Source organism: Bubalus bubalis, chromosome 6, assembly GCF_019923935.1.
Source record: "Bubalus bubalis isolate 160015118507 breed Murrah chromosome 6, NDDB_SH_1, whole genome shotgun sequence".
NCBI lineage: Eukaryota > Metazoa > Chordata > Mammalia > Artiodactyla > Bovidae > Bubalus > Bubalus bubalis.
The window spans coordinates 52,363,965-52,377,538 of NC_059162.1; the positions used below are offsets into that span (position 1 = coordinate 52,363,965).

Consider the following 13,574-nt stretch of genomic DNA (forward strand, 5'->3'; position numbering starts at 1 on the left):
TTGATGGTCTTGCCTCAATTTGATCAGGGAGGTTGGTTGCTGAAGGCTGGAGTGGTTGTGGCAGTTCTTAAAATAACAGTGAAGCTTGCTGCATTGATTGACTCTTCCTTTCACTTGAACACTTAGAGGCCATTGTAGAATTATTAACTGGCCTAATTTCAATATTGTTGTGTCTCAGGGAATGGGGAGACCTGAGGGGAGAGAGATATGAGAACAGTCAGTGGAGCCACCAGAATACACGGTATTAAGTTTACTGTCTTACATGAGCATGGTTTCTGGTGCCCCCAGACAATTATGATAGTAACATTAAAGATGATTGATCAAAGGTAGCAAAAAATAATAGTGGAAAAAGTTTGAAATACTGCAAGAATTACCAAAGTGTGACACAGAGACACAAAGTAAGCAATGCTGTTGGAAAAATGGTGCTGATAGACTTGTTTCATGCAGGGTCACTATAAACCTTCAGCTTGTTTAAAAAAAAAAAGACAGTAGCTGTGAAGCTCAATAAAATAGGGTGTGGTGGTGGTGGTTTAGCTTGTTTAATTTGTCTTTTTTTCTTTTTTTTTTAATTAAGCCCTAGCTGAAGGTTTGTCAATTTTGTTGGTATTTTTAAAAATCCAACTTTTGATTTCATTGTTTTTATTTTTAAAAATTCTCTTTCATTTCTGCTATAGTCTTTATAGTTTCCTTTCTTCTGTTTGCTTTGGGTTTAATTTGCTCTCTTTCTGGTTTCTTAAGATGGATGGTTAGATTATTGATACCTCCTTTTAAAGTAGATATGTATAGCTATAAATTTCCCTTTAATCACTGCTGCTACTTCATCTCATCAGTTTTAGTGTGTTGTGTTTTTGTTTTCATCTCAACGTATTTTATAGTTTCTCATGTGATTTCTTTGATCTAAGGAATATTTAGGAATCTTTTGCTTAATTTCCATGTATTTGTTAATTTTCCAAATTTTCTTCTGTTACTGATGTCTAGTTTCATTCTATTGTGGTTGGAGAACATACTTTGTATGATCTGATTCCTTTTAAATGTGTTGTTTTATGGCTTAACATACGGTCTGTATACTGGAGAATGTTCTATGTATGCTTGAGAAAAAAGTGTTTTCTGCTTTTTTTGAGTATTCTGTAGTTACCTGTTAGATCTGGTTGGTTTATAGTGTTTAAGTCCTGTTTTCTGATTGGTCTCCTATCTGGTTCTTTCTGTTACTGAAAGTGAGGCACAGAAGTCTCCGTCTGTTTTTGCTTTTGTCTGTTGTCTATTTCTCCTTTCAGTTCTGTAAGTTTCTTCTTCATGTATTTTGTGGCTTTGTTAGGAGTATATATATTTACAGTTTATCCATAATTTTTGATGAATTGAACCTTTTTTCTTATAAAACGTTCTTTGTCTTTAGTAATGATTTTTTTCCCTTCGTGTCTTGTGTCTGAAAATAATATAACCACTAGAGTGGCTGTCTTTTGGTTACTCTTTGCACTGGATATCTTTTTCTGTCCTTTCACTTTTAAATTCTTTGAATCTTGTCTCCTTTTATTTTTTTTTAAATTTTATTTTATTTTTAAACTTTACAAAATTGTATTAGTTTTGCCAGATATTTCTTTCTTTCTTTCTTTTTCTTTTTTTTTTATTTGTCTCCTTTAAAAAATTTATTTTTGGCTTTACTGGGTCTTCCTTGCCTTGTGTGGGCTTTCTCTATTTGTGGTGAGTGGGGACTGCTCTTTGTTGTGTTGCGAGGGCTTCTCATTGTGGTGGCTTCTCTTGTGGAACACAGGTTCTAGGCTCATGGGCTTCAGTAGTTGCTGCATATGGGCTCAGTAGTTGTGGTGTGCAGGCTCAGGGCACAGGGGCTTCAGTAGTTGTGGTGTGCAGGCTTGGCAGTTGCTGCTGGCGGGCTCTATTAGTTGTGTCACAGTGGGCTTAGTTGCTCCACAAAATGGAATCTTCCTGGCCCAGGGATTGAACCGGTGTGGTCTGCATTGGCAGGTGGATTCTTATCCACTGTACCACCAGGGAAGTTCCTAAAATATGTCCCTTGTAAGCAGCATATAGTTGGATTGTGTTCTTTTACCCATTCTACCAAATGTCTGCTTTTTGATTGGAATACCCAATTAATTTGCATTTAATTCCAATAATGTAGAATTTATGTCTTCCATTTTGCTATTTGTTTTCTATATGTCTTAAAATTTTTTCCTGGCTTTCTTCTTCTATTGTTACTTTTCATTGTGCCATGCAAATTGTTTTTCCATGGCTTTTAACTCCAACAGGAGAAGAAACAGTCAACAATTTTTTAAATTAGACTTTTATATTATCAAGTTACCTTTCCCATGCTTTTTTTTTTTAATTTGTTTTTGAAGGATAATTGCTTTACAATATTATGTTGGTTTCTGTCATACATCAACATGAATCAGGCGTAGGTATACATATGTCCCCTCCCTTATGAACTTCTCTCCCACCTGCCACCCCACCCCACCCCTAAGTTGTCACAGAGCGTTGGTTTGAGTTCCCTGAGTCATATAGCAAATTCCCACTGGTTATCTATTTTACATATGGTAGTATATATATTTCCATGCTACTTTCTCCATTTGTCCCACCCTCTCCTTCCTTGCCCCCCATGTCCATAAGTCTGTTCTCTATGTCTGGATCTCCATTGCTGCCCTGTAAATAGGTTCATCAGTACCATCTTTCTAGTTTCCATATATATGCATTAGTATGTGATATTTGTTTTTCTCTTTCTGACTTACTTCATGCTGTATAATAGGCTCTAAGTTTAACCACCTCATTAGTGCTGACTCAAATGCATTCCTTTTTATGGGTGAGTAATATAGTCCAATGGCACCCCACTCCAGTACTCTTGCCTGGAAAATCCCATGGACAGAGGAGCCTGGTAGGCTGCAGTCCATGGAGTTGCTAAGAGTCGGACACAACTGAGCGACTTCACTTTCACTTTTCACTTTCACGCATTGGAGAAGGAAATGGCAACCCACTCCAGTGTTCTTGCCTGGAGAATCCCAGGGACGGGGGAGCGCGGTGGGCTACTGTCTTTGGGGTCGCACAGAGTCAGACACGACTGAAGCAACTTAGCAGCAGCAGCAGCAGAGTCCATTTTGTGTGTGTGTGTGTATACATATACATATATGTGTATAAATCAGCTTCTTTGTCCGTTCATCTGTTGATGGGCATCTAGGTTGCCTCCATGCCCTAGCTATTGTGAATAATGCTGCAGTGAACACTGGGTGCCATGCTCATGAATTCTTCATGTGTATTCAAGTTACTCACCATTGTCCTTTGATTCCAGCCTGAAGTATACTTATACTCTCTTAGTATTTCTTGTACAACAGATCTGCTGCTGAAACCTTGTAGTGAATTTTTCATTTTCATGATTGTATTTTTAGGCTTTTATTTTGTTCTTTTTCATGATTTCTATCTCCTTATTCATATTTTCTGTTTGTGAGACATCCATCTTATATTTTTCTTTAGTTCTTTTGACATAGATTTCCTTTAGTAGTTCTTAGAACATGTTTAAAATGGCTGATTTGTAGCTTTGTTCACTAAGTCCAATGTCTGCGTTTCCTCAGAGACAGTTTCACTTGCCTTTTTTTCATGTGTATGAGCCATACATTTTTAAAATGTCATTTTTTTTGTTGCTGTTGAAAGCTACATTTTAAATAATATGGCAGCTCTGATGATTAGATACTCTTTCTTTCCGAGCATTTGTTTTTGTTACTGTTTGTTGCTGTTAGCTAGTTTAGTGATTTTTCAGAACTAATTCTGTAAAATATATATTCTTTGCCTTGTATGGCCACTGAAATGTCTCTACTCAGTTAGCTTAGTGGTCAGCCGATAATTGGACAGTGCCTGAGACGAGTACGTTTCCCAGTTTTGTTTAGAGGCTCTGTGTGTATGTTTGTTGGGGCACAGCTTTAGCACTCAACCAGGAAATTTGTTACTTAGCTTTTACCCTTTGTTTCCTGATGTGCAGAGCTTCCAGGTTAGCCAGAGGTGTGCACTTAAGGCTTTCTCAGGCCCTTCCTGATCATGTGCACAGCCTGCAGCTTGTGTGTGGCTCTGGGCATACATTTGACTATGTAGATTGTCAGGAATATTTTAGAGCTTTTCTAAGCCCCATTTTTTCTTTTCAAACTTCTTGGTTAGTCTATTGTTGGTCTCATCTGTTATCCTCTGCCTCAGTCAGCTATAACATGGTACAATTGCTTGCAGTTGTTTTTGACAAATGCCTTTGGGGAAAAGGCTTTTTTTGCACTGAGTACACTCTTAGGATAGCTTTGGGAGTGGGGTCTTCCAGGAAACCACCAGACATGTCAAATAATGAACAGTCCTCTGAGGATGCAGTAGTAAAGGAACTGTTGCCCTTATCTGCCCCTCTTGGGTAACTACCAGGCTGCTGGTTTTCACCAGACTTGTGGACTGTTGGTTTTCAAATCTACTGTGTTGGGAGGATGGGAATAGGGCAGAATCGATGCCACAGAGTTTGCTGGTCTCATCAAGATTAGCCATCTTTCTTGAATAAGCTCTCCCCAGATTGCTGCAAGCCATTGGTTAATTTCTAGTGTTAGGAAAATGTTGACTGTTTTTGTCAGTTTTCTTTTTCGTGTTATGGAGATGATTTTCCAATGTCCTTATTTTCGTATTTTTACTGATGTCTTACTGCTGAATTTTCAAGGTACTTTTATATTTTAGATATGAGTGTTTTGTCAGGTATGTGACTTGTACACATTTTCTCCAAATCTGTCACTAGCTTTTTAATCCTCTTCATAGACTCTCTTACCAACTAAAATATTTTGTTTTGATGAAGTCTAGTTTATCAGATTTTAATTCTAAGGATCATGCATTTGTTATTTCTAAGAACATGTTTCTATCTTTAGAGCCCAATGATTTTTTTCTGTCTTCTACAAGATTAACACTATTATATTTTACACGTAAACCTATAATCTGCTTTGAAATAAACACTGATATAGAGTGTCAGATTTGAGTCAATGTTTTTTTTTTTTTCTCTCCACATATATCCAGTTGTTCCAGCACCATTTGTTGTAAAGACTTTATTTCTTATTGAATTGCGTTTGCAATTTTGTCAAGAAATCAGTTAGCCCTCTTCAAGTAGGACTGTGGTATAATTTGGGGGAGGTTACAGAGGGATGGATTTAAGAAAATAAAAATCATTTTCTTATATAGGAAAATAATAAGATCCAAAAATGAAAAATCAAAATATGAATGTATTTAGAAATTGGGGTGGAGAAGGCAATGGCACCCCACTCCAGTACTCCTGCCTGGAAAATCTCATGGACGGAGCAGCCTGGTAGGCTGCAGTCCATGGGGTCGCTGAGGGTCGGACACGACTGAGCGACTTGACTTTTTTTCACTTTCATGCATTGGAGAAGGAAATGGCAACCCACTCCAGTGTTCTTGCCTGGAGAATCCCAGAGATGGGGGAGCCTGGTGGGCTGCCATCTATGGGGTCACACAGAGTCGGACACGACTGAAGTGACTTAGCAGCAGCAGAAATTGGGGTGGGACTTCACTGGTTCTGTTTTTCATAACATGCTTTATTTGATTTTTAAAATATGTATTTGTATATATTTGATTAAAATAAAAACAAAATACTGTAGGATAATGTTAACACCTTACTTAGGGGAACGTCCAAAGCCTTAAATGTCTATATTTTCAGTTTTGAAACATTTTTTTTACTGTGGAAAGAATGCTCAGAATAGTACATGGAGAAAAGGTCCAACTTAAGTATTCAAAAGTACATGTGTGCTTAATCACCCATGTCAAAAATTAAAACATTGCCAGATCCTCTACTTTCCTTCTCTGCTGGGGAATTACCCTCCTATGTTTTCTGATACTAATTTTTTTGCCTTACATTTTTGCCATCAAAAAACACATTTTTGACATATTTTCTGTTAATGAAATTTATACAAACAGATTCTGGCTTTTCCAGCTTTATGAGATTTAGTCCTATTGTTGCATATGACTGTAGCTGATTAATTTTCATTGCTGTACAATATATTAATACTCCATAGTTCATTCTGTTTTTGGTGGAAGTTTGACTTGTTTCCATTTTTAGACAGTTGTAAATAATGCTATGCATTTACTTGTACATGTCTCCTAGTACACACATGCACACCTGTATGTTTAGTAAATACCTAGGAATTTAATAGCTTGGTTTTAGAGTGGAGAACCCTATGGACAAAGGAGCCTGGTGGGCTGTAGTCCATAGAGTCACGAAGAGTCAGACATGACTGAAGTGAGTAAGCACACAGAGTATATGTTCTATTTCAGAAGCTATTCAACAATTTTTTTCCTGAAGTGTTTGTAGCAGTTTATAATCATCAGCAGAGTTCCTTTTGTACTGTATCTTCTGCAGCACTTTATATTGTTAATATTTAATTTTAGTCATACTAGAGGGTATGGTGCACTGTCTCTTAGTGGTTTTACTTTCTATTTCCCTGATTGCAAATGTGATTGAATACCTTGTTAATATGTTTCTGACAAGATTTCATAATTACTTTGTGTGTATTTCAAAAGAATGTGTAATCTTCAGTTTTTTGGGTGCAGTATTTATGTGTTTGTTAAGTCATTTTGTTAATCATGTTGTTCAAAACTTCTACATCCCTACCAGGTTAATTTCTGCATACTGGGTCTATTAGAGAGAGATGTTAAAATCTTCTACTGTGGTTATGGATTTGCTTTGCTGTCCATTTTTAGTTTATATATTGGAATCTGTATGGTTGGGGAACATAAATTTAGAATTGTTTCATGTTTCTGATGAGTTAAAACTTTTACCATTGTTGATTCTTATTATCTTTGGTGATACTTTTTGCTTTGAAGTCTACTTTTATTGCTAATAACACAGCTACACAAACCTTCTTATAGTTAATGTTTGTGTGGTTTGTTTTCTCCCTACAACCATTTATTTAAAATTTTTCTGCCCCCTTATGTTTTACAACTGTTTTATGTATACACCATATCATTGTTGTTTTACTTTCAGTCCCATCTAACACTTAGTCTTTTAATTATAAATTAATGGTTATCAGGATTTAAATTATCTTATTATGTGCTTTCTATTTATTGTGACTGTTGTATTATTTTTCTCAAGAATGCTGTCTTTTTTTTGTTCACTTATTTTATTACTTGTTCCTTTCCCCATTTTTTTTTAAACTATTTTGTCTGCTAGCCACAAATCTAATTTTTGTTTATTGGAAAATACTTGTTTTTCTTTTTTGAAGAGTAGCATCACTGAACATGAAGATGTTCCAGTATCCGCTTTTTTTCTGGTGACAAGTCAGCCATTAGTTGCATTGTCATTTCTCATATATAACCAGTCACTTTTTTCTGGCTGCACTTAAGGTATTTTTTTGGCCTTTAGTAGATAGACTATGTATGATATATATGTAGAAGTGATTCTTCATATTCATCATACTTGGGTTTGTTGAGATTCTTGGATCTACAAGGTAATATTTTATACCAAATTTGAGATGTTTTTGTTCATTATTTCTTTAGGAAAAATTATTGTGTACCTTTTTTACTCTTCTTGCTCTCTTTCTGTTAAATCTTATTGTACGTACATGTTGAATTGAGTTTCATCTATTTTGAACTGCCTGATAGTGTCCTCCTATACTGGTCTCTGAGACTCTCAATTTTTCTTCAGTAGTTTTAACTCTGTGTTTTTTGGATTGAATAGTTTTATTGGTCTATCTTCAAGCTCACCAATTCTTGCTTCTTCCATCTCTAATCACCTCCTTATGGTAAATTTTTATTTTAGTTATTTTTTTTTTGGTCAGCTTTTTCTTTCTTATAGTCTCTTTTTGAATGTGTGTTCTTTTAATTCTCATACTTAAAATAGCTGCTTGGAGTTCTTTATATGCTAACACTTAGATTCTATATTCAGAGTACTCAGAATTGTATCTCTTAACACCCCTTTTTTCCTGAATATGGATCACTGTTTCCTGTTTCTTTGCAAATCATGCAGTTTTTGCCTGAAAAGTGAACTTTATGATTATGTTTCAGTGACTGGACTCTTAATGTTCTGAGAATTCTTGGGTGAAGTTTATAGACAGATTTTGAGGCTTGCTTATGGTTTACCTATTTCTAGAGATTCTGCTGATCCCAACTGTTCTGCTGGACTTGGATTCTGTCCTCTGACATTTCAACCTTGTAGGGCTTCAGCTTTTGCTGCCAAAACTGTGCACAGTGGAATGTATCCTGTTGAAGAAACATCACACTCACAGTAAAGCTCTGTTCAAGTGTAAGCTTTCTCTCCAGCCTCTGTCAGCTTTTTCCCCTCAACTTCTTCAGTTTTCCTCTGTGCATACATAGTTTTATCAGTCATCCAGTGATTTAGGCAAAGTTTATCCTGAGAATTTTTGTTAGATTTCTCTTTTGGTTCTCTCACTGCCATGCTTTCTCCATTTAAATTTCCAGTTGCTTTTCCATGCCTCAATTCTGAGCCCTGAGATGATGTTATCTTTCTCCAGAGATAATTTTTGTTTGCTTATGCTACTCCTGGAGTCTCTAACATTCTGGGGTTACCTTACTTACGTGTTAAGGATTGAGGTTTTTTTGTGTTTTTTTTTTTTTTAATCTGGCTACTTAAATGTCTTCAGGTGGGGTTGCAGTGTATGCAAGAACTTTTTTTTACTTCTGGTTCACTAGAGTACTATCTTTTAGGAACTCGACTCAAAGAGTGGGCAACATTTACTTTGGTTTTAACCAGTTCTGAACCTTGCGATCTCAGTTTGATCCCACTAGCTCTAGTGCAGTGTCAGAAATAGTGATCAGGTTCTCAACTGAATCATCTGGATTAGCAAATAAGCCCAAGGTAAAAGCATCCTTAGGTGCTAGGTTTATATCTCTAGGTCACCATCTTGCCTTGGATCTTGGCCTGATCATTCTTTACTGTTGTATTAGCTTTTTGATGCCACCAAATTGACATTTTTTAATATTTTGCTGTTTTTTTCTAGTTGGTCTCAATGAGTCAGTTGATAAATATGACCTATTCCGCTGTTATTGCAGCTATTTGAATTGACATGTTTGAATCAATGGATGTAAATGATAGGATAATGTCTCCATCCCTTGACTTTGATTTTTTTCCTGTGGTGAATTCATTCCTAAGCGTGTTACCTCCACGAGGTGGCAAAGATGGACACTACCTGCTGTGATCTGCATCATTGTCATAGCCATTATTTCCACTGAAGAGTATACCTTTCCCAGTAGTCCTTGCAGGTATCATAAGAAGGATTCCAAATTTCCCATTCTTGGCTACATTGCCATCCATAATATAATAATGGTAGCTAGGAGCAAAAGGCACTCTGATCAGTCTAGGTATCATTTGTTCATCCCTTGATCCAGGAGCTTAAGATGGGTGCAGTTGTAACAGTTACATATTAATACTGTTTCCCAAAGGAAGATACCATTAGCATAAATAGGAAAAAGAATGTTGGGCAAAGAAGCAGATTGTTCTGTAACAGTTTTTATAGATTTATAGCATATCCTGAAAGATTTGATTGTATTGTTGGATCCAGTAAAACTACCTTGCAACACAATTTTGTGAGAGATTGTAGTTGACTGATAACTTGTTAAAATTATTTTGCTCAGTTGTGTATCTCTGAGACTGACAAACTGTGACAGATATTTTCTAGAGTCACTGTTAGTAAAAGAATTAAAGAGACTTTTATTCCTCCTTTTCCCATTGTTTTCAAAAGTTGAGAGACCTACATCGGTTGTTAATCTGCAGTGACTCCTTCTAGGGATAAGAATAATATGGTATCTTTAAAATAGGGTTGCTCTACCAGTTGGCTATTGCTGTGTAATAAATTACTCTAGAACTTGACATAAAACAAACATTTATTATTAGAGTAAGTCTATGAATCAGGCAGTATTTCTCGTCTTGGTAGGGCTCGTTTAAGTCTGCATTCAGAACCAGGTCAGGAGAATGATTCTGCCACTATTGGATGGGGGTTCTCTAGGATGGACTGTTGTGGGACATCTGGGCTTTCCTCTTGTCCTCTAGCAGGTTAGAGTGGGTTTGTTCTCATGGTAGTAGAAGGATTGCAAGAGAACAGCGACATACATGGCCTCTTGAAGCCTAGCTCAGAACTGGCAAACTGTGACATTTGCTACATTCTGTTGATCTTCCTTAAAAGGTCAAGCCTGGAGTAAACAGGGTTATGGAAAGATCTCTTGGTAGTGTTAGTCGCTCAGTCATGTCTGACTCTCTTTGTGACCCCATGGACTGTAGTCCACCAGGCTCCTCCCTCCATAGAATTCTCCAGACAAGAATATTGGAGTGGGTAGCCATTCCCTTCTCCAGGGGATTTTCCTGACCCAGGGATTGAACCTAAGTCTTCTGCACTGCAGACAGATTCTTTACAGGTAGTCTGAGTGACCAAGGAAACCCATCTCTTTGTAGGGGAAACTGCAAAGTCTCATTGCCAAGTGCATTATTCATATACCTCATGAATAATGAATGGGATGGTACAGAATTGGGGTTATTTTTGCAGACACGCTTTTGATTCATGCTGTAGAATTTTTGATGTTATTTTGTTCTAGATTGCTCCCCATTATATTTCAGTAGGAATTGTGTTTAAGAGTAGAAGTTGTTACAAGTGTAAATTAAATACATTGATCTGTCCAGTAGTCAAGATGACTTATACTTGTTTCATGGAATGCGTCTGATGGGGTTTTGTAAGCATTGTTCATCATGGACTGAGTTATCAATTGTAGGTAATTGAAATGTCTGTTGTAGTACCAGTTGTAAGTATTAATAGATGATTATACTGTTACTCTTTTGATTATAAATGACAATTTCTTGTGTTTATTATTATCATTATTATTATATTAACCTTCTTAATTGACTTTATTTTCCCCTGCATATTATTCTTTGCATATTGTGATATTTTAAACAGATTTATTGAAGTACAATTGATATATACTAAATCACACAGGTTTAAAGTGTGCAATTTGAATAGATTTGATATCTGTATATACCCATGAAGTCATCACAAGATAATAAACATATCCTTTATCTTCTGAAGTTTCCTTGTGCCCCTTTGTAATCTTTTCCTATTTATTGCTTCTTCTGTAATGCACAATGACTGATCTGCTTTCTGTCACTTGATACATTAGTTTGAATTTTCCAGAATTTTATGTGGATGAAGCTGTGCATTGTGAGATCTTTTTGTCTGCTTTTTTCCACTCAGCATGAGTATTTTCACATACATCTGTGTTGCATGTGTCATTAGTTAAATTCTACTTTGTTCATTGTATATACCTTAAGGCTTTATATGTTGTTGGATATTTTCCCCTCAGCTTTTGGCTGTTACAAATAAAGATGATCATTTGTATGTAAGCCTTTGTGTGAACATATGCTTTGTTTCTTTGGGTAAACACCTACTAAGTGTTTGATATTTTAAGATATGGTGATACTGTTTTTACAAAGTGATTGTACCATTTTATCTTCCTGCATGTATGTATTAGCATTTCAGTTGTGTAGTGATAACTCGTTGTGGTTTTAACTTGCATTTCCATGTTGACAAATAATACTAAGCATGTTTTCATGTACTTATTTTTCATTCATGTATCTTTGATGAAGTGCTGCTTCAAATCTTCTGCCTGTTTTATAATTTAGTTGTTTTTTTTTGTTATAATTGAGGTTTTAAAAACAGATTTATTTATTGGTGGATATAATTGACACATTTAAAGTGTATAGTATGATAAGTTTATATATATACACACACACATACACACATAACATATACTCAGGAAGTCATCACTACAACCAAGATAATGAATATATTTATCACCCGCAAAAGTTTCCTCTTGCCACTTTGTAATTCTTTCTTTTCAGCTGCATTCCCCTTTTGGGTATGATCTAGATCTGTAGAATTTTGTATTATGAAACTGAAACTCTACCATTAAAGCACAATTTTTTATCCCCCTCATCCTTAACCCTTGGCCGCCACCTTTCTGCTCTTTTGTTCTGTCATCTTGACTATGTAAAATACCTCATATGAGTGAAATCATACAATATTTATTTTGTAATTGGCTTATTTCACTTAGCATAATGTTCTCAAGTTCATCCATGATGTAGCATGTAACAAGATTTTCTTCATTTTTAAAGACTACTTAATATTCCATTGTATGTATATACCATATTTCCTTTATTCATTCATCTGCTGCTGAGCATTGAGTTTGCTTCTATCTCTTGAATAATGCCACAGGACACATGAGTATATAAATATCTCTTTGAGATCCTGTTGTACTTTGAATTATTTTGGTATATACCCAAAGCTAAGAATACTGGGTCATATGCTAATTCTGTTTTTAATTTTTTGAGATACTGCTTTACTATTTTCTGTAATTGTACCATTTTACATTCCCCCCTACATTACACAAGAATTCCAATTCTCTGTATCCTTTCCAGCACTTATTATTTTCTATTTTGGTAGTGGCCATTTTATTGAGATATGAAATATCTCATTGTGGTTTTGATTTGCATTTTTCTTAGGATTAGCAGCGTTGAATATCTTTTCATATATTCTCTTCACATTTGTATATTTGTCTATTCAGATCTTTTACCTGTTTTTAAATAGGATTGTTTTTGTATTTTTGTTGTTGAGTTGTAAATGTTACTTACATATTTTGGATATTTAACCCCTTACCAAAAATATGATTTGTAAAAATTTTTTCTCATTCTGTAGATTGCCTGTTCACTGTATTGGTTGATTCCTTTGATGAAGAGGAATTTTTAATTTTGAGGTAGTCTGCCTTGTCTATTTTTGCTTTTGTTGTCTCTGCTTTTGGTGTCATATTCAAGAAATCAATGCCCAAAACTCAGTGTCATGAAACTTTTGGCCTTTTTCTTCTCAGGATTTTAGCTGTCATGTTTAGGTCTTTGATCTGTTTTAAGTTTATTTTTTAATGTTGTGTTAGGTAAAGATCCACCTTCATTCTTTTGCATATTTTGATCCAGTTTCCCCAGCATTATTTGTTGAAGAGACGTCCTTTCCCTGTTGTGTACTGTTGACATCATTATCAAAAATCATTTGACCACACATGCATGAGTTTATTTCTGGACTCACTCTTCTCTTTCTTTGGTTTATATGTCTGACTTTATGTCAGTCCCACACTGTCTTGCTTACTGTTGCTTTGTAATATGTTTTGAAATGAGGAAGTGTGAGACTTAATATGTAGAAACACAACTGATATTTGTGTGTTGTTTTTATATCCTGCAAAATTGCTGAGACCATTTACTAGCTTTAACATTTTTAAAGAATCTTCAGGATTTTCTATGTATAAGATCATGTCATCAGCAAATGGGTAACTTTACTTCCTTATTTCTAATTTGTGTGCCTTTTATTTTAATTTTTTCCTGTCTAATTGCTCTGGTTTGTACTTCTAGTACTGTGTTGAATAGAAGTAGCAAATGTGGGCATCCTTACCACCTTTTTGCTCTCAAAAAGCTTTCAATCTTTCGCTAGAGTATGATGTTAATGGTTGATTTTTCTCATGTGACTTTTACTGTGTTGAAGTGGTTTCCTTCTGTTAATAGTTTATTGCAT

General features: G+C 35.5%; 1 protein-coding gene across 15 annotated transcripts in view; it reads left to right on the forward strand.

The window, feature by feature from the left end:
- Positions 1–13,574, forward strand: part of ZNF644 (zinc finger protein 644) — a 95,985-nt gene that overhangs the window by 18,226 nt on the left and 64,185 nt on the right. The window contains exon 1 of one of the 15 annotated variants that reach the window (XM_025288304.3): positions 12,753–12,771. The exons of the other annotated variants lie outside the window; for them this stretch is intronic. The gene's annotated coding sequence lies outside the window, so the exon portion shown is untranslated. Of the gene's footprint in view, positions 1–12,752; positions 12,772–13,574 lie in introns of those variants that run through there. 15 annotated transcript variants of the gene reach the window in all.